The sequence below is a fragment of the Paramormyrops kingsleyae genome, chromosome 24 (genome assembly GCF_048594095.1).
Source record: "Paramormyrops kingsleyae isolate MSU_618 chromosome 24, PKINGS_0.4, whole genome shotgun sequence".
In the NCBI taxonomy this organism is placed as follows: domain Eukaryota; kingdom Metazoa; phylum Chordata; class Actinopteri; order Osteoglossiformes; family Mormyridae; genus Paramormyrops; species Paramormyrops kingsleyae.
This window is the reverse complement of record NC_132820.1, coordinates 21,832,892-21,855,226: the sequence shown is the minus strand read 5'-3', so window position 1 is coordinate 21,855,226 and position 22,335 is coordinate 21,832,892. Positions and strand designations below refer to the sequence as shown.

General features: G+C 41.4%; 2 long non-coding RNA genes across 2 annotated transcripts; one reads left to right on the top strand and one right to left on the bottom strand.

Annotated features, from left to right (window-relative positions):
* Window positions 1-16,913: 16,913 nt before the first annotated feature.
* On the bottom strand, window positions 16,914-17,671 carry LOC140582437 (uncharacterized). The gene is made up of 2 exons (XR_011985407.1): window positions 17,533-17,671; window positions 16,914-17,012 (listed from the first exon to the last, which is right to left on the bottom strand). It is a non-coding gene; the product is annotated as an uncharacterized lncRNA (long non-coding RNA).
* On the top strand, window positions 17,613-19,559 carry LOC140582438 (uncharacterized). Its single transcript, XR_011985408.1, has 2 exons — window positions 17,613-17,739; window positions 18,279-19,559. It is a non-coding gene; the product is annotated as an uncharacterized lncRNA (long non-coding RNA).
* The last annotated feature ends 2,776 nt before the right edge of the window (window positions 19,560-22,335 follow it).

Here is a 22,335-nt window from a genome sequence, read left to right as displayed (position 1 = left end):
ATACTAAAACCTGTGACCTCAAAAAGTACAAAGAACTGGAGCAAAAGAAAAATGGTGAAAGCTGTCAGAAACAGACAGGAAACTATATTGATGTTTTAGAAGAGGTAGATGGGGTCCAGTTGGCTGTATTAGTGTCTATGTGTCCTCTGTATGACTGGCATCCTGTCCAGGATGTACTCCATCCCCGTGTCCTGTCCTGTTTGGGATAGGCTCCAGGCCCCACAGCCCTCACCAGGATGAGAGGTTAGAAGATAGATGGGTGGATCCCGGAGAGATGCTCATAACCCTAATTTGTTGTTCTGTATCCAACCAGCTACTCTAATATTTTTCATTATTTTTAAATGAGTTTTAGGAATGCCTTTCGCAGTCTAACTGACAAAGCAGGTTTTTGTGATCTAATGAACTGCCATGCCTTGTGATGGACTGCCGCCCCTCCTGGGAGATTCTCTGCCCTGTGATGGGTTGGCACCCCCCTCCTGGCATTTTCCCTGCCCTGTGATGGGTTGGCACCGCCCTCTGCTTATTCCCTGCACTCCTAAAGGGCTGGTGTCCCCATCTGGGTTATTCCCTGCCATGCGATGGGTTTGCCACCCCCTCCTGGGTTCCTCCTTGCATTGCGCCCATTATTTTCAGGTATATATTCCAGAGACCTGTAACCCTACATGGGACAAGTGGCTGTGGAACGTGAATTAAGTGATTAATTAATCAAATTACAGACAAATTAATAAATAATCATCTCTCCTGTTTACACCCCTGTCCTATTTTCAGTATTCACTATTACATTTGAGTTGGCCTCCCGTCCAGGGTGAGCACCAACCTTGTGCCATATGCTGCTGAGGAGAGGCTACCAGCCCGTTTGCTAGATGGATGGATGATGGATGGATGGATTTATTTCACTGAACAATTCAATAAGCTCTGTAATAAATATAATTAAACTGGCAGTTAACATTCTCTGGCTGTCTAAATGCTCTTCTTTTTTGTCTCGCATTCTTCACATGTAGCCTGTGTAATAGTACAGGTGTAGCTGGTCCTGGTCCCTATAAGGGAAAACTCTATTTTATAAAAATCCGTGACTGCAATGAAAAAACTAAAAATGCAAAAACTCTTGTATTTTGGTTGCCTACTTATGCTTATGGTTAGGGCTGAGTAGGGGTTAAGTTAGCATTAGCATTTTTCCCATAGAAATGAATGAGCGGTCCCCATAAGGATATGTGTGTGTGTGTGTGTATAGGTGTTTCATTGATCACTATGACTATGCTCTAAATGATTTAAGCGGATTTAGCTTAAGTTGTAACTTTTCATGTGGAATGAACTGCAATGTCTCTGAATTAATTTAATTAATACTCATTAAGGTCAGTTCATTTACAATTCCTAATTTCAGGAGCCAGTTAAAAAATCTAATTCATTTACAAGTATTTCTCCTATAATGCGTAATACATGTTTACAATAATTCCCAGGGAAAGCATTTCCGGTAAGGCACTGCTCATTGACACAGATTATAAAGCTTGTTAGACTATGCAACATTATTTAGCAGGGCTGAGAGAAGGTGAGAGCTCCCCTAGTGGCCGCAGAAGTGCATTTCCTTAGAGCAGATATAACGGGTGGCAGCCTCATTGCTTTTTAATCACAACTTGGGATAGAACAACAAATTTAATCATTCTGCTCATTTAATATTTCGATTTTAATTAGGTTTAATTTTTGGATATCCATGTTTACATAATATTTAGAATCCCACTGCAGTTGAGAATGGAATGCCACAGATATTAGTCTCCACCACATATCATTGCTTGTTTTACTTCAGGATTCCTTTGGTTGTTTAAACTGATTGCTCTGTATCAGTTGGCTTTGTGTGTTTTGAGACGTATAATTGCCAAAGAGTTCTGAAAAGCTGATGGTTTAGATACCAGAATTAGTATGAGCAGGACCTAATGTGTTTTCTTATGGTGGGGATGTTAGAAGACATTGAGGTTTTTTATTCTATGTACATCCAATCTTAGCCTCCCACCCAAGATCACTCCATGGAGCACGAACCAACACACCCCACCAAGATCCGTTTTAGCTGTGGTAGCCAATATATTTGGGGATTTATGCACTTGTCCTATTCAACATCATAACAGTGAATTAAAAATCTACTAAATCAAAGGCAGTACCATGTCATGCTATGCAAATATACATATACATACAGCTCAGGCTCTTTTCTGCAAATATAAGGCTACAAGGCCAAGTGTGGGTAATCAAAATGGCCTTACATTAACAAATACATCACCCCAAAAAAGCATTACATGAGCAATCACAGCTATTCCATTTTTTTTTTTATCTCAACAGAGAACATCTTGCAAGATCAGTATTTGGGAGAGTTTCCTTCATGACGGTGGGTGAAATATACCACAGCTGCAGAAAAGCCCAGTCTTGTCAGAATAGCCATATTAATGAGCTCTTGAGCAAAGACCTTTACTCCCAAAGGGACAGAAAACTGTATCAGGCCATGCTGGCAAAGACCCTTGTTTCAAACCTGGTATCACTTTGCGTTGAATGCTGAAAAGGGCCCTTTAAATACATTAGGTATGTTATTTGCTAAACTTGGGTTTACTTTACTCATAAAAAGTAATATCCCAATTTACCCAAACGAGTGAGTACAAATATTGATTTGAAATATTAATTAATGTTAATATTAAAATTTATTAATATTAATATTGAAATATTGATTTGAGTAAATCTTATAGGATAGTACTGTGACAGTGGGTAGACTATAGCTTTATTTATTTAAAATGTTTCTTAGAATTGGGTATAAAGTCAACCCAAAAAAGTGAGTGCAAATTGTTACATCATTCAATCTGAGTAAATTCTACAGTTTATTTTTTTCCAGTTCATGTACAGAATTACAGTACATTACAGTATTTTATCGACAAGGTTCTCATAAATATTGCCCAGAAAGCATTTTTTCTACAGTATTGTACTATTTTAAACAGTATGTTACTGTAAAAATGTCACTGTTTATTACAGCAGGGGTGCAGATTGAACCCATGACCCTGGAGGCGTGAGGCTATAGTAGGAGCAACGGACCACTATTCATACTATGAGAAATGATGTATTTTTAATCATATATTGTAACTGATATGTCGTTACACTGCTTGTGTATGCTTTGCACCTTGCCTTTCTCCCTTACTTGTGTTTCTTGTTCTCCACACCTTGTGAGCTTCAACATGAATTGATTGATTGTTTTTCATAAAGCCCCAGGTTAGTTAGGTCCAGTCTCCTGGAAAATCACTAGAATGTGTCCTTGCCTTTGGAAGCTAAGAGCGTCTTATTTTCAGGGAGAGCCCTGTAATATTTAGTTTAATAAATTATTTTAATTGATAAACCTTCATACTGATAATCCTCTTGTAGTGGTCCTAAAAGAAAACATGACTAAAGATATTATCCATTTTAGTACAGACACATTTCACGATTCAGTAACCTGACTTGTCCAATAGATGGCAGTGTAGTACTTCGACTAAGACGTGCTATGAAATTGCCGGTAAAAACGGAAAGCTGGTTTTCCATTTTAAACGTTTGTTTAGAAATAAGTCCCTCAGGCTTGGCATATAGTAGTGGAAAAGGCTAAATTTGTATTTCACGAAAACATTTAAAAGAGTTTGGGGCAGCATTTGTAATTATCCATTTTGTCCTATACACTGTAACAATAGGGAAGCTGCCCTGCATAATCTATAAGTCCACAGAAGTGGCATGTAGAAATGAGGCCCCAGAACATGTGATATATTGCCAGGAAGGTCGGAATTTGTACTTTACAAAAATTTTAGATTGAAGATTCAAAAGGTTTATTCGTCATGTAAACAGTTGTACACACACAACATGTAGTGGAATGTAACCCTGGTCACTCTGAGCAGCTGTGCATGATAAGAGAGTAACAAAATATAGAAAAAATAAGAAAAATAATAAGATAAAAAATATATGAAATGTTCAGCTGTACATAATCTATACATAAGTTATAGGTAAGAGGTATATAAGTGCAATGTGCAAGAGGCCTGAGGTATGTGCCAATGATTTGGACAGTGTGAAGCAGCACCTAGAGGCATTGAGTATTGTCCTGATTTAGGAGCATTATGACCTGGGGGAAAAAGCTCCTCTTTAACCTTTCCGTTCTAGGATGCATTTCCCAAGACCATAGTGGAGCAACACTGTTGCAAAATTGCGTAGTTCGAACTACAGTTCTTGAGCTGTAGTTAGAAGCTTAGTCCCAGGTAAATACATCAGCGATGGTGGAAAATGCAGTCTAATAAGGGTATAGTCACCGTGTAAGTAAGAAATTTAATAATCTTTCATAACTAATAAGGAATAATTTAGTTCTATGATCACATATAATGTGATGTTGTCTAAAAATGTAGTTTGAAATGTAATTGTTGTGTGGGTCTCTGGTCATAAGTACGGTAACTGTCGGTAGTGAGCAATAGGGACACCTTGCTGGGTGATGCGGGAAGAATCCTCTGTGTGACCCGTCTGTACGTTGACGTCGAAATTCAACTCACCAGTGGCACTTGCACTCTCATCTAGCACATATTGTATGTTCTAGTCACTCTTTGCCTTCTTCTCATGTTTAGAAACATGTGTGAACAGTTTTGAGTCATTGTGTTTAAATGATGACTGGTGGCTGTGCTGAACTTCTGCAGCCTGTGTTTTCTATTTTGCATCAAAGTTCACCACAGTGCAAAATGTGTTTTGATGAATGGGAATGTGTTTAGAGTTTTGCTCAAATCTGCAAATTGTGTTTAAAGTTTCACCAAAAGAGTGATTGATTCAATAAATGAGTTTTGGCAATTGGAAGTTTTGTTCCAAGAATGAGGTTTAGTCTTTTAGCAATTCAGAAAAACTGTAACAGAAACATAAGGCAAGGTAAACTTTAACTTACCAAAGCTCCTTGGGGCGGTCAAACCAGATGTGTCCAGTTTATACAGATACTGCACAGTTAGGGGTAAAAGGCTGTTATGGGCAGGGTTAATCAATTGTACAGTTGTGCTTAAAATGGGGTATAAAATCCTTCAAATACTACAAAAGTTATGTAAGAGAACTTTTGTTTTTTGTTTTGTAAACAAGTACACCTACTCTTACAGTTTTAGACTTAACAGTTTTTAAAGAATTTTGTATTATATTATATTACATTATACTATATTATATTATATTATATTATATTAACATGACTATAGTGAATGTCTGTCAGCCCCTTTTGACAGAAGGGCCTTTTAGCTATGTTTTCACAGAATCTGAGCCGGAAAAGTCAGGGGTAGAACTAATTTGCGATAATGCAAAAAACAGTGTGAGAGGAATGGATGTGTGGTTGCAATGACATATAACATCACACGGTATGTGTAAAAGTCATTTGAAGACTGAATTGTGTTACAGTGGAAAAAAAACACAACAGCACAATAAAGGGCAAGTGACTCAGGCAAAGTCAGTCAGAAGGGTGTGTGAACATGCTTGGCAAACTGGGTGATAAGTATAATGATGAATGCCTGCTCACCAATAAGTTCATGCTTATTTCCTTACAGTATCTCTTGAGGAGGCCTGCCAATGGTGTGGACAGTTTCAGAATAAAGATGGTGACTGGGTGAGGGAAATTACTGTAGTCATTTGATAGATGTGAAAATATGGCTACTTGTCCTATACTGTATGTTGTTAATCCCACTGTAGATACTCTGTGATGGATGCCAGAGGTGGCAACACCGTGTCTGTACTGGCATGACCAAGAGCCAATTCAAACACATAACAAATGTTAAATGGTATTGCACAGCCTGTGAAGAGGAGTCTTCTTTATAAAAACGCAGCCACACTACAGTGGTATGCAAAAGTCTGCAACCACTTGTTAATTTAGCATTTTTTCCAACTTTTGACCTTTTACTTTTAACTCCTTCATTGAGCCAATATATTTATTTGAAAACAATGTTACAGGGGACACAGTAATAAAAATCAAGTTTTTATTCTAGCTTGGATTTACTAAACTGAGTTTGTTTGTTAAAGCTCCCATGTCAGTTGTCTTATTGAGTAATATGCGTAATGTACTTCTCTGGCCAAAGGTGCAAAATAAATGACTATACTTCATATATAGTAGAACAGACATGCGTCAAGCTTTCTTCATGTTCGTGTAGGTGGCCTTGAAAAAGGACTTTTTGTGTCTCAGTGATGGCTCAGTATCTGGTGGGCCACACTTTGTTCTTCATCACCTGCCTGCACCATGTTGGCATTGAGTGAACCAGTTTGATGAGGTGATCATGGCTGATAACATGATTCCAGGCTGCAATGAGTGACTCAGTCAACTCATGTTCTGATTTTGGGATGTCTCTTGGATATCTCCAAAGCCACCTTGTGCCACAAGTTCTCAATTGGATTCAGATCGGGAGATTGGGCAAGCCAGTCAATTGATCGATGTTGTTCTGATGCTTCCAGTTGATCACCTGTTTGGTGCAATGGCACGGTGCATTGTCAGCTTGGAACAGGAACCGGCCTTTAAACAGCTGCTGCACTGATGGCACCATACACTTTTGCAGTACTGTGATGTACCATTCCGTCAAAGATGTGCAGACGTCCGACGCCACTGGCAGCCATGCAGCCCCAGACCATGACCTTCAAAGGATGCTTCACAATGAGATTGAGTCACTCAGGCTTGAACTCCTCTCCAGGAAACCTCCTCACCTAGGTGTCTGCCTGGCTACCAAACAGGCAGAAAGTGCTTTCATCGCTGAAAAGCACCTTTTCCCACCGTTTCACATGTCTAGCGTGAGTTCTTCCGTGTCCAGTCAATCCGGTTGCACCTTTGGACATCAGTCATCAGTGGCTTGTTGCGTGCCTTGCAACTCTGCAGACCAAACTGCGGGAACCGGCAACAAACTGTTGATAAGGTGACACTGACATGACAGCTGTCTGACCACTCACGCAGTAGCTGAGGTGAGGTGATTGCTCAATGGAATGCGTCAAAGTGCGTGATCCTAGCATGATTTTGATGCATGTGGATGACCAGACCGAGGCATGTCTGCCACCAAACTCGCTTTCTTCTCATGTACAATCTGTGACTGCAGCCGACTTTGCTAGTAATCTGGCAGCATGAAAATCCATGAAAATTTGTTGTTCCAAGGAATATTTCTTAAATAATAGTTTATTTTCATTTTTAATTCTTCATTCTGCAAATGCAGATTTGTTTGTTTAATAAATGGTGTTGTTCACAAATCTACTAAAAGTCATTTGAGAACATGGCAATTCACTACTTTTCATGGTTCAAGGGCCTATAAACATGCACTTATCTAGTTGAAGCTGGATTTGAACCAGCAACCTCTGGATTACAAACCCACATACTTAGACTACTGAGCTATACACTTACACTGAACTAGTCTAAGTTGTAACTTTTCAAGTGGAATGAATTGCAATGTACCTGACTATTATACTCATTAAGGTCAGTTCATTTACAGTTCCTACTTTCAAGAGCCAGCCACCAATCTAATTAATTTTTAAGTACACCTCCTGTAATATGTAATACACGTTTAAGTTAATTTCCAGGTAAGCATTTCAGGCAAGGCAGTGCTCATTGACACAGATTATAAAGTTTGTTTCACTCTGCAGCTCCTTGGACCTGCCCACTCTCCTGAAGACCAATAGCTCTGATGTATATTTGCATAGCATGACAGGGTACTGCCTTTGTTTTAACCTTTCACCATGATGGTGTTGAATAGGGCAACAGTATAAATACCCAAGAAACTTTAAGTAGTGACTGCATTTCCAACAGTGGATCCTAGTAGGATCTATTGGTTTATGTTTTATTGTGGGTACTTGTGTGGTATCTTGAAAGATGTATGTCCATGGAAAAATGAAAAAAAAAAAGTGTTTGCTCAATGCTTGTTTTCCTGCTGCATCCTCATAACAAGCCATCTCAGGCACGAGAACTATGCACAGTTTATTTCTAGCAGCTAGAGTGATAATTTAGCCACTAACCACCCAATTTCCCTGAATATTAAACCTCCTTTCCAGGCTAGATGAAAATTAACATCATACCCAAAATAAAGCAACTGCTCAAGTACCTAATAGAGTAGGACTTGTCATGGCATTCACATAATTAAAACCAGCAATAATTCCAATTGCTGACACAGATCCCTAGCTGAAAAGCTATTACTCTGGGCCAACAAATAAGTACTTCTACATGGAAGAGACTTATATCTGTGGCATTCCATTTTCAGTTGCGGTGGGTTTCTAAATTTGGGCTTCCAAAAATCAAGCCTAATAAAAAAATTTAAATATTAAATGAGCAAATTGATTTGATTTGTCCTTCTATCCCACCTTGTGATCTAAAAAGCAATGAGGCTGCCACACATAATATCAGCTCTATGGAAATACAGTCCCATAGCCACTACGGGAGCTCTCACCTTCTTTCACAATTGTGTTGTGCAGTCTAACAAATGGCCCTTAAGCCATGAACAGTAGTGAATGTAGTGAATTACTATGTTCTCACATTACTTTTTGTAGTTTTGTGAACAACACCATTTATTAAACAAATAAATATGCATTGGCAGAATGAAGAATTACAAATGAAAATAAACTATTATTTAAGAAATATTCCTTGGAACAACAAATTTTCATGGATTTTCATGCTGCCAGATTACTAACAAAGTCGGCTGCAGTCACAGAGCAGTTGTAAAGATTCTACAAAAGAAGAAAGCGAGTTTGGTGGCAGACACGCCTCGGTCTGGTCATCCACATGCATCAACATCATGCTAGGATCATGCACTTTGACGCATTCCATTGAGCAATCGCAAGTTGACCTCACCTCAGCTACTGCGTGAGTGGTCAGACAGCTGCCATGTCAGTGTCACCTCATCAACAGTTTTGTCTGCGGGGTTGCAAGGCACGCAACAAGCCACTGATGACTGATGTCCAAAGGTGCAACCGGATTGACTGGACACGGAAGAAGTCACGCTGGACATGTGAAACGTGGGAAAAGGTGCTTTCCGGCGATGAAAGCACTTTCTGCCTGTTTGGTAGCCAGGCAGACACCTATGTGAGGAGGTTTCCTGGAGAGGAGTTCAAGCCTGAGTGGCTGAACCTCACTGTGAAGCATCCTTTGAAGGTCATGGTCTGGGGCTGCATGGCTGCCAGTGGCATCGGACGTCTGCACATCGTTGACGGCATGGTCAGTGGGACCAAGTACATCACAGTACTGCAAAAGTGTATGGTGCCGTCAGTGCAGCAGCTGATTACAAGCTGGTTCCTGTTCCAAGATGACAATGCACCGTGCCATTGCTCCAAACAGGTGATCAACTGGAAGCGTCAGAACAACATCGATCAATTGACTGGCTTGCCCAATCTCCCGATCTGAATCCGATTGAGAACTTGTGGCACAAGGTGGCTTTGGAGATATCCAAGAGACATCCAAAATCAAAACATGAGTTGATTGAGTCACACTGTAAAAAATGTCCGTAGATTTAACAGTAAAATACCGTATAAATGCTACCGGATAAAACCATATTCCACAAAACATGCGATAACCTTAGAATTTACAGTGAAAAACCGTAATAAGTTTTACAGAGTAAGACGTTACATTTCACAGTTAAAAACATATGAAAATATGGTTTATTGCAGTAAAATTAACAATATACTGCACTGTAATCCCGAATAAGTTGGCAAAACTCAAAAAATTTGAGGTAATCAGTTACATCAAATTTTTTAAGTTATGAAATTTCCAGTTTTAAGTAAACAGAAAAATCTAGTTTTGAGTTTGTTGTACTCATGCAAAATAATTTGTTCTTACTTAAAATACCCAAGTTACCCTGTTTATACATTTTGAGATCAATTAACATTTTTTTTAATATCTCCCAACATTCACTTGTTCACTTTTTTTAAGTGTACTTATATATTTAAGTTAACTCAACATGAAAATGTAACTTAAAGCTGTTTAACAATGTTCTTATATTTGACTGCAAGTCCCCATGGGGAAACTGCCTTTTAGGTCTCCCTCAACTTGCTCTTTGTAAGTAAGTTGTCCATGAAGGGCAGCCACTCATGGCTGTGCCCAGGAAGCTGGGGGTTAAGGGCCTTGCTCAAGGACCCACAGACATGCTGAAACTGGATTTGAACCGGTGACCTTGTGATTATTGGCACACAGGCTTAGCCCACTGAGCCATACAGAACACATGGACCCTGTTGCTTGAGTACAAGAACTTTTATAAATAAATTACAAATATCAACTCTAAACACAGAAAGCATACAATAGGTATTTTAGACATCCAGAAATTGTGCAAATGTTGCAAAAGTAGTCAAGTAGAAAACAATTTGAATAGTGGAATATAATCGTGTGCATTATATGTGTGTATGATCAGCAGGGTTTAAATATGAGTACAGTCAATCAATTTCAATACATCTATATTGTACAGCACAATACTATATACAGTACTATACGCTATATACAATATCTATACAGTATCTAAGTAGTATTGCATTTGTAAAATGCAACTAGAAAACCGCTTGTCTCATGCTGTCTTGCCATGCTTCCCCGAAGATAATACTTGTTACAGTTCGCATCAGTTAGCATAGCACTGCGCTAGCAGACCATAGCTGCTCTGGGTAAAATTGTTCTAAAATACGTTACACAGCAAATGTGCAAGTGTTAAATTAACACTGCATACTGTTTATATTGGCCCACAGCATTCAGTGTTACCTATAATACTTTACAGTGTGCAGTTCACTCAATGCCAATATGGTGCAGGCAGGTGATCAAGAACAAAGTGTGGCCCACCAGATACTGAGCCATCACTGAGACACAAAAAGTCCTTTTTCAAGGCCACCTACACGAACATGAAGAAAGCTTGACGCATGTCTGTTCTACTATATATGAAGTATACACATTTATTTTGCACCTTTGGCCAGAGAAATACATTACGCATATTACTCAATAAGACAATTGACATGGGAGCTTTAACAAACAAACTCAGAAAAGTAAATCCAAGCTAGAATAAAAACTTGATTTTTATTACTGTGTCCCCTGTAACACTGTTTTCAAATAAATATATTGGCTCAACGAAGGAGTTAAAAGTAAAAGGTCAAAAGTTGGAAAAAATTCTAAATTAACAAGCGGTTGCAGACTTTTGCATACTACTGTAGTGTGGCTGCGTTTTTATAAAGAAGACTCCTCTTCACAAGCTGTGCAATACCATTTAACATTTGTTATGTGTTTGAATTGGCTCTTGGTCATGCCAGTACAGACACGGTGTTGCCACCTCTGGCATCCATCACAGAGTATCTACAGTGGGATTAACAACATACAGTATAGGACAAGTAGCCATATTTTCACATCTATCAAATGACTACAGTAATTTTCCTCACCCAGTCACCATCTTTATTTTGAAACTGTCCACACCATTGGCAGGCCTCCTCAAGAGATACTGTAAGGAAATAAGCATAAACTTACTGGTGAGCAGGCATTCATCATTATACTTATCACCCAGTTTGCCAATCATGTTCACACACCCTTCTGACTGACTTTGCCTGAGTCACTTGCCCTTTATTGTGCTGTTGTGTTTTTTTTCCACTGTAACACAATTCAGTCTTCAAATGACTTCACTAACACTGTTTTCAAATTCTTGGCATAGCAATCTGACTTTTCCGGCTCAGATTCTATGAAAACATAGCTATAAAGCCATTCTGTCAAAAGGGGCTGACAGACATTCGCTATAGTCATGTTATTTTAATATAATATAATATAATATAATACAAAATTCTTTAAAACCTGTTAAGTCTAAAACTGTAAGAGTAGGTGTACTTGTTTACAAAACAAAAAACAAAAGTTCCCTTACATAACTTTTGTAGTATTTGAAGGATTTTATACCCCCATTTTAAGCACAACTGTACAATTGATTAACCCTGCCCATAACAGCATTTTACCCCTAACTAGCACCGGATCCCCACAGGGCTGTGTGCTGAGCCCCCTCCTATACTGCCTCTACACCCACGACTGTAGTCCGACCCACAACAACAATCTCATCGTCAAGTTTGACGACGACACTACGGTGGTCGGACTCATCTCTAAGGGAGATGAGGCAGCCTATAGGGATGAGGTCCTGAAGCTGGAGGCCTGGTGTTCAGAGAACAATCTGACTTTGAACACCAAGAAAACTAAAGAGATCGTTGTTGACCTCAGGAGGCACGGCACCGACCTAACCCCCTATACATCAACGGTGAACGCGTGGAGAGGGTCCATACTTTCCGGTACCTAGGGGTCCTCATCTCGGACAATATCTCATGGACCGAGAACATCACAGAGGTCGTCAAGAAGGCACAGCAGCGGCTCCACTTCCTGAGAGTCCTCAGGAAGCTGAATCTCAACCAGGATCTGTTTCTGACCTTCTATCGCTCGTCCATTGAGAGCCTCCTGACGTATTGCATCACAGTGTGGTACGGCAGCTGCACCATGGCAGATAAGGAGAGGCTTCATAAAGTTGTCAAAGCTGCCCAGAAGATCATCGGCTGCCCTCTCCCCTCTCTTATGGACATATACACCTCCCGCTGCCTCAGCAGAGCAAGGAACATTATCAAGGACACATCCCACCCTGGCTCTGATCTATTCAACCTGTTGCCCTCAGGAAGACGCTACAGGTGCATCAGGACTAGGACAGACAGACTCCGGAACAGTTTTTTCCCTAGAGCCATACTCACACTGAACACACACTGAACACACACTGTACACACACTGAATACACACAGAAAACAATCACTCCCCCTACTATGGTCTTCCTCCCCTTTCCCCCTTTCTCCCTTTCACACACACACTAAAAAATCTTACCACATCTATTTATTATATATTATCACTGTGTAATAATCCGGTCAATGTGAAATTGTGCATTCGTTCACTTTATATACATATGCTAGTGCAATAAGATATATTACACTGTCACTTTAATACTTTCTATTTGTTTACATTGCTTATTTTTATACATATTTTATACATACTTTAGATACTACTTCTCTTTTTATATTTTATATGTATATGTTTGAGCACTGACCCAAGGAGATGCTTTTCATCTCATTGTATATGTAAAAAATGTATAATGACAATAAAAGGCATTCTATTCTATTCTATTCTAACTGTGCAGTATCTGTACAAACTGGACACATCTGGTTTGACCGCCCCAAAGAGCTTTGGTAAGTTAAAGTTTACCTTGCCTTATGTTTCTATTACAGTTTTTCTGAATTGCTAAAAGACTAAACCTCATTCTTGGAACAAAACTTCCAATTGCCAAAACTAATTTATTGAATCAATCACTCTTTTGGTGAAACTTTAAACACAATTTGCAGATTTGAGCAAAACTCTAAACACATTCCCATTCATCAAAACACATTTTGCACTGTGGTGAACTTTGATGCAAAATAGAAAACACAGGCTGCAGAAGTTCAGCACAGCCACCAGTCATCATTTAAACACAATGACTCAAAACTGTTCACACATGTTTCTAAACATGAGAAGAAGGCAAAGAGTGACTAGAACATACAATATGTGCTAGATGAGAGTGCAAGTGCCACTGGTGAGTTGAAGTTTGACGTCAACGTACAGACGGGTCACACAGAGGATTCTTCCCGCATCACCCAGCAAGGTGTCCCTATTGCTCACTACCGACAGTTACCGTACTTATGACCAGAGACCCACACAACAATTAAGTTTCAAACATTTTCAGACAACTTCACATTATATGTGATCGTAGAGCTAAATTATTCCCTATTAGTTATGAAAGATTATACAATTTTTTACTTACACGGTGACTATACCCTTATTAGACTGCATTTTCCACCATCGCTGACGTATTTACCCGGGACTAAGCTTCTAACTACAGCTCGTGAGTTGTTTGAAATACGCAACTTAAGGACAGTGTTTGCGAACGTTCCTTCGAATTATGGTTTTGGGAAACGCACCACAGAACGGAAAGGTTAAGGAAGAGCTTTTTCCCCCAGGTCATAATGCTCCTAAATCAGGACAATACTCAATGCCTCTAGGTGCTGCTTCACCCTGTCCAAATCATTGGCACATTCCTCAGGCCTCTTGCACATTTCACTTATGTATAGATTATGTACAGCTGAACATTTCATTTTTTATCTTATTATTTTTCTTATTTTTTCTATATTTTGTTACTCTCTTATCATGCACAGCTGCTCAGAGTGACCAGGGTTACATTCCACTGCATGTTGTATGTGTACAACTGTGTACGTGACGAATAAACCTTTTGAATCTTGAATCTTCAATCTTGAATTTTCGTAAAGTACAAATTCCGACCTTCCTGGCAATATATCACATGTGCTGGGGCCTCACTTCTACGTGCCACTTCCGTGGACTTTTAGTTTAAGATTATAGATAGCAGCTTTCACATGGTTACAGTGTACAGGGCGAAATGCACATTTAGAATTCCTGCCCCGGGCACTTTCATGCATTTCCGTATAGTACAAATTGCCAGCTTTCCGGCAATATATCACATGTCCCAGGGCAGGATTTCTACGTGCCACTTCCGTGGACTTTTAGTTGAAGATTATTTATGGCAGCTTCCCCATGGTTACAGTGTACAGGGCGAAATGCACATTTAGAAATCCTGCCCTGGGAAGTTCCATGCATTTCCGTATAGTACAAATTGCCAGCTTTCCGGCAGTATATCACATGTCCCAGGGCAGGATTTCTACGTGCCACTTCCGTGGACTTTTAGTTGAAGATTATTTATGCCAGCTTCCCCATGGTTACAGTGTACAGGGCGAAGTGCACATTTAGAAATCCTGCCCTGGGAAGTTCCATGCATTTCCGTATAGTACAAATTGCCAGCTTTCCGGCAATATATCACATGTCCCAGGGCAGGATTTCTACGTGCCACTTCCGTGGACTTTTAGTTGAAGAATATTTATGGCAGCTTCCCCATGGTTACAGTGTACAGGGCGAAGTGCACATTTAGAAATCCTGCCCTGGGAAGTTCCATGCATTTCCGTATAGTACAAATTGCCAGCTTTCCGGCAATATATCACATGTCCCAGGGCAGGATTTCTACGTGCCACTTCCGTGGACTTTTAGTTGAAGATTATTTATGGCAGCTTCCCCATGGTTACAGTGTACAGGGCGAAATGCACATTTAGAAATCCTGCCCTGGGAAGTTCCATGCATTTCCGTATAGTACAAATTGCCAGCTTTCCGGCAGTATATCACATGTCCCAGGGCAGGATTTCTACGTGCCACTTCCGTGGACTTTTAGTTGAAGATTATTTATGCCAGCTTCCCCATGGTTACAGTGTACAGGGCGAAGTGCACATTTAGAAATCCTGCCCTGGGAAGTTCCATGGATTTCCGTATAGTACAAATTGCCAGCTTTCCGGCAGTATATCACATGTCCCAGGGCAGGATTTCTACGTGCCACTTCCGTGGACTTTTAGTTGAAGAATATTTATGGCAGCTTCCCCATGGTTACAGTGTACAGGGCAAAGTGCACATTTAGAAATCCTGCCCTGGGAAGTTCCATGCATTTCCGTATAGTACAAATTGCCAGCTTTCCGGCAATATATCACATGTCCCAGGGCAGGATTTCTACGTGCCACTTCCGTGGACTTTTAGTGGAAGATTATTTATGGCAGCTTCCCCATGGTTACAGTGTACAGGGCGAAATGCACATTTAGAAATCCTGCCCTGGGAAGTTCCATGCATTTCCGTATAGTACAAATTGCCAGCTTTCCGGCAGTATATCACATGTCCCAGGGCAGGATTTCTACGTGCCACTTCCGTGGACTTTTAGTTGAAGATTATTTATGGCAGCTTCCCCATGGTTACAGTGTACAGGGCGAAATGCACATTTAGAAATCCTGCCCTGGGAACTTCCATGCATTTCCGTATAGTACAAATTGCCAGCTTTCCGGCAATATATCACATGTCCCAGGGCAGGATTTCTACGTGCCACTTCCGTGGACTTTTAGTTGAAGATTATTTATGCAAGCTTCCCCATGGTTACAGTGTACAGGGCGAAGTGCACATTTAGAAATCCTGCCCTGGGAACTTCCATGCATTTCCGTATAGTACAAATTGCCAGCTTTCCGGCAGTATATCACATGTCCCAGGGCAGGATTTCTACGTGCCACTTCCGTGGACTTTTAGTTGAAGATTATTTATGCCAGCTTCCCCATGGTTACAGTGTACAGGGCGAAGTGCACATTTAGAAATCCTGCCCTGGGAAGTTCCATGCATTTCCGTATGGTACAAATTGCCAGCTTTCCGGCAGTATATCACATGTCCCAGGGCAGGATTTCTACGTGCCACTTCCGTGGACTTTTAGTTTAAGATTATGGATGGCAGCTTCCCCACGGTTACAGTGTACAGGGCGAAGTGCACATTTAGAAATCCTGCCCTGGGAACTTCCATGCATTTTCGTATAGTACAAATTGCCAGCTTTCTGGCAATATATCACATGTCTCAGGGCAGGATTTCTACGTGCCACTTCCGTGGACTTTTAGTTGAAGATTATTTATGGCAGCTTCCCCATTGTTACAGTGTACAGGGCGAAGTGCACATTTAGAAATCCTGCCCTGGGAACTTCCATGCATTTTCGTATATAGTACAAATTGCCAGCTTTCCGGCAATATATCACATGTCCCAGGGCAGGATTTCTACGTGCCACTTCCATGTTTCAATATAACAGATGCTTTAATTGTAATATCCTTTTTATTTTATTTATTTCGTGTATTAATTCTGATAAAATGGCTTGTAGAGTGGCAACCACGTTTCTAGGTAGATATTTCACAGGAGTGCTTTCAAGCTGTACAGTATAGCTGTACTTATATGAGAAAATTTAATCAGATAACACCAAAACAGTTCAATAGTGCTTGGATGTGAGATCTACAGAAATACAGAATTACAATAAAATACTGACATGTTTGGTGAAAGACATATTTATTTACTATGATTTATTTTATTCGTCAGGAACAGGCATCCATGAACAGTGACGTTGGTAGCCATGGACATCCACATCTGTCTGACGGGACAAGAGAGGGGAAAAATGCAGATTATCCTCGACCAGAGAACGCTCAACAGATAATATATAGAACATTTTCACATGTTTAACAAATTAACAATGAAATTAATGTTAACATTAAGAACAATACGATTTCGGACATCCGTATTGTACTGACTGCGCAGTTGCACCGCAATGCTGAGCTCCTCCTTTTGTTTACGTTCGGCGGAATCCGGCGGAATCCGCATTTTACCCTCACCCGCATGAAAACAACAGCGAATCCGTGTACTAATCAGCGCGCGACAGGGGAAACTGAATTGCCCAGAACACCGGCGCTGGACCTTCTTCCCAGCACAGCTTCCAGGGGTGACCATGCCCAGCGACTCCCACAGCCAGGCTCCCTTCTCCGGGGACACACAGCGCATGGGGCTGCTGGAGACTTCCGGCAGTGCGGCCTCCTCCTAGCCCCGTAATGCCGCCTCCGCTGCCTCGGCTAGCCACCCCTGGCGGTCGCGCTACTTCTCCCAGTTGGTCAACTCACCGCTGAGCTGCTCCAGCTCCTGCTCCTCCGCAGGTTTCAGCAGCCGCTCACGGTCACGATGGTCCCGCTCCTGCTGCTTGTCAAGTCCGCGGCGCTCTGCAGCCAGCCGGGCCTCCCAGCTGCAGCACGTCTCCTCCCGCTCCAACAGAGCAGCCCCCGCCCGCTGCGGATTCTCCTCACTGACGAGCAGGGAGCTCTTGACGGCCGGTGAGTGGCAGGAGCGTCTTCAGGGCGCGCTGCGCGGGTCCGGTGCATCCTGGATCAGGGTTCCCACAATTCTGGCACAACCGACTGGCTAAGCAGTTTCTAGCGCCGAGGTGGTTAAAATGGTACGGTCCACATTAGCGGTGTCTGAAATTGTTTTACATAGAAATTTTCCTACAAGGTGAAGTTAGCTTTTGTTTTTTTCTTTACAGCAAAAGAAAAGTTTTAAGACCCCCCAAACTGCTATTTTTGTCTCTTTGGGGGAGTCTGGGTCTTGGCGGGGGTTACTGTACCCCCCAGTTCCCCCCGTAATTCGAACCATGTGTCTATGCTGCTGAAATGAGCCTTGCATATTGCGAGTTGGACCGAAATCATCTTAGTGAAGTTTAGTTTGGTATTTGTAAAGCTGGCCTATCCAGTCATGCAAAAGGTTAAACTTAATTAACTATATGCAGTGGTGTAAAATTCAGCTTTCTTACTTTTGACATGAATGAACTTACTTTAATTAATTAAGCTACATATCACCCATCCATGTTTCCTAGCATTTCCAGCACTGGAATGAAAATGATGCAGAGCTTAATTAAAGCACTGAACAGCTGTTGCCATCCCACCAGCAGGGGGCAGGGCTGCCCTTCATCATATCAAGCAACGCAGTGTGAGGCTTCCTATGCATCTTGCTCCCTCCCTCTCCGCCTTGGCTTTGTTCAGTCATCTTACTTTGTGTTTCTGTGCCTATGTGCTTTGCTTGTTTCAACTGGTTTTAGGATCTAAACTGGTTAAAGACCATGGAGTGGCTGGTTAAGGAGGCTCACCAAAGCCTACACTGTCTGTAGTCTACACTGCCTACCCCTCACCCAACACATCGTCAGTCTCATGACACCAGGCAGATAACATAAGAACATAAGAACTATACAAACGAGAGGAGGCCATTCGGCCCATCGAGCTCGCTTGGGGAGAACTTAACTAATAGCTCAGAGTTGTTAAAATCTTATCTAGCTCTGATTTAAAGGAACCCAAGGATTCAGCTTGCACTACGTTATCAGGAAGACTATTCCATACTCTGACTACACGCTGTGTAAAGAAGTGCTTCCTTAAATCCAGTTTGAAATGTTCTCCCGCTAATTTCCACCTATGGTACTGGAGTGTTAATACCAGAACATCCCGACTCCGGAACAGTCTGTACCCCCAGGCCAACAGAAGGATCAACTACTGCCACCCTCTGCCAGCTGTGCCCCCACCCCAGGCACTATGGTAATGGTCACCCAGCTCACTGCACTCTGCACCTTACATGCAGTTGCACCTGCTTTTTATACTGGACTGATAAGCACCAGTCACTTCATGCTGCAGTTTCTTCTTCCCTACGGTCCTCATATGCATGTATATTGTCATGTATAGGTTATGTAAGTTTTCTGGACTGATAAGCAGCAGCCACTTTGCACTGCACATTCCGATTCCATACCCATATCTATAGTTTACATTGTTATGTATAGTTCCTGTACTGTATGTATGCATGTCTGTTTTACATTGGTAACTACATATATTTCTTTATTCCATAAATTCTACAGATTAGTGGAATACCTGCATGGATTTAAATTCCCCGCTGCATTCCACTGTGCGTTTCTGTTTATCAGTGCCGTCCTTCCACGCACACGGACTCTGCCACGGGCATGTGCACACGTACGCCACACACTCACACACATCACGTACTTCACATACTCGCGTATCACATCTGCCATTTCCTACCTGCTTCACACCCCCATCAAGATTATCCATTGTTTGTTGCAGTTTCTGTTAAGCAAATAAATGCTTTTTTATTAAACCAATCGCTGTTTTGTGTTCATTTGGGTAGGACAGAAGCCAGCATACTATCCAAAGAAGCCCCACAGCCTTCAGGTATATTTATGTTCATTGTTGAACTACTTATCTGATGGGATTTGGTGGGATATGAGACTGATTAAATTACCAGTATCACCCAGCATCAACACATCCCAGTTTGCTGTTTTGACCACTTTAAATCATGCATAAGATGTTGCTTGTTGGCCATAACTGATTACAGAAGCATCATATACTTTGATGTGAACTAATGTGTAGCCAAACTGTTTTCCAGCAAGCTCACAGAATACTTTTTATTGCATAATTATTTTTATATTTGTTTTGAAGAATAAAATATAGTTATTAAGGAACTGTGTGTGGTTTATCTGTTAAACTGACCACTGAACTTTAACATAAACAGAGGAAACATCACATAATGCTATAATCACAATTAACACAAATGCTTCGTCAAGAACCCCTGGGTTACATCACAAGCGACTGTCTCTGTGAGTGAGTGGAGTCTTTGGCTCTGTAGCCCTTCGTGATGGTGTCTGTATCTCATGGCCTGCTGTTCCCTTGCACACTACTCTTCCAGTGTAGGTATTGAGGCACTGAGGTTGTCTGTCAGGTGGCTGAGGTGAGTAGAGTTGCACCACCTCTTCCAGTAGCTGCACCAGGACCCTCCCCGGTAGAGCTCAGCCTGGCAAATGGTCAGTATTAGGGTGTACTCACACTTGGCCCGGTTGCCTTATATAATGCCTGAGCATGATATAAGGCTTCAGGTGTTTCATTCAGACCCATTGCCAAAAGTGTATAAAATCAAGCACCTAGCCATGCAGTTGGGTTTACAATCATTTGTGAAAGAATGGGTCGTTCTGAAGATCTCAGTGAATTCTAGCCTGGTATTGTCATTGGATACCATCTTTGTAACATGTCAGTTTGTGAAATTCCTTTCCTGCTATATATTCCACAGCCAACTGTACGTGGTATTATTGCAAAGTGAAAGTGTTTAGGAACAGAATCCCAGCGACAAAGTGTCAGGCCACGTGAAGTAACAGAGTGCTAAGGTGCATAGTGCATACAAATTGCTAATGGTTTGTCGACTCAATAACTTTCTCTGGCATTAACTCCTGCACAAAAACTGTGTACTGGGAGATTCTTGGAATGGGCTTCCATGGCCTTGCAAGCTTCACATCACCAGACACAATGCCAAGCATCGGATGGTGTGGCGTAAAGCACACCACCACTGGCCTCTGGAGCAGTGGAAATGTGTTCTGCGGAGTGACCAAATCGTGCTTCTCTGTCTGGCAGTCAGATGGACAAGTCTGGGTTTGGCAGATGCCATGAGAACGTTACCTGCCTGATTGCATTGTGTCACCTGTAAAGTTTGGTGGACGAAGGATAATGGTATGGTTAGGGTACCATATTTGGTGAGATGAAAAAGAGGACGTGTCCGGGGATGTTTTTCACGTTCACTGGCCAATCAGACAACACTTCTTTTATAATAAGTGTTCCCTAATCATCTTGTAAAACGAAAATTCACGTCCGGTGAAGGCAGACTGTTGGGTTGAGATTGTGTATATATTATCACTCATGTGTATTCTTATGAATGTATAGCTTGTTTTATATGGCAACTGTGTAAGTGCTTAACAGTAATTTTCTATCACGTGCAGCAGACGAGCCCACCTCTGCTGTACGTTCTGTTGTTCCTATTTCCACTCCCACTTCCACATCCCATTCTATCCCACTCGAAATGTTGTTCACACCCACAATGTAACCTGATCACCTTAAAGTATAAATAAACCCTCTCATGGTGCCACACCCTTGTAGCTACACTGCGGTGTGCACCCTTGCAAGTAAAACAGCGCGTGTCTCATACTCTGTGGGCCAGCGGCCGGGGGGGGGGGCTGATCACTCTCTCCGACACAGACACAGAAAATATGAGTATATGTATATGGAAAGTATGTCTTTTTCAACAAAAGTTACAAAATGTTAAAAAAGCTAAACTTTTTTAAACCTAAAGCAAATAATGCAATTCACTATAATTTTTGGAAGTTGACTTCAGTCAATCATTCTTATGAGCCAAGTAGGCCTGTATACACTGAATTTGACATGATATATTCTATCCTAATAAATATTAAAACAAAGTCTTAAGGGAATAAGCAGAGGATTAGTTTTAAAGAAGCAAAAAAATATGTAATAATAAAATAAATTCAAATATAGATTGAAGTGCCCAGAATTTGGAAGAGTTTATGGCCGAGGTGGGAGGGGTCGGCGATGATCTCGCCAGGTCGCCTTTATGTTCTTGGGGCAGGTAGTGAATCACTGAGGTTGAGGCTGCAGCCAATGAGCTTCTCTGCTGCTTGGACGATGCCCTGCAGTCCTTATATAAAATATTTAATATTAATTGTTGTGTCTATCATTAGGAAAACAGCGATACTGAATGGGGAGTCTTAAGTTCACCACTACATTTTAACACCACGTTCCAGATCTACAATAACAGAACCTGAATGTATTATTTTACAAACGACCATTTCAACAGGGTGGTGCAGTGGTTCGTGCTGCTGCCTCACAGCAAGCAGGTCCTGGGTTTGGTCCTGGGTCCTATCTGTGTAGAGTTTGCACGCTGTTTGTGTGGGTTTTCACTGGGGGCTCCAATTTCCTCTCACGGTCAAAAAATGTGCAGGATAGGTTAATTGATTAGTCTAAATTGGCCCTGTAGTGTGTGGGCGACTGCCCAGGGTTGGTCCCTGTCTGTGCTCATTGTTCCTGGGATAGGCTCCCTAT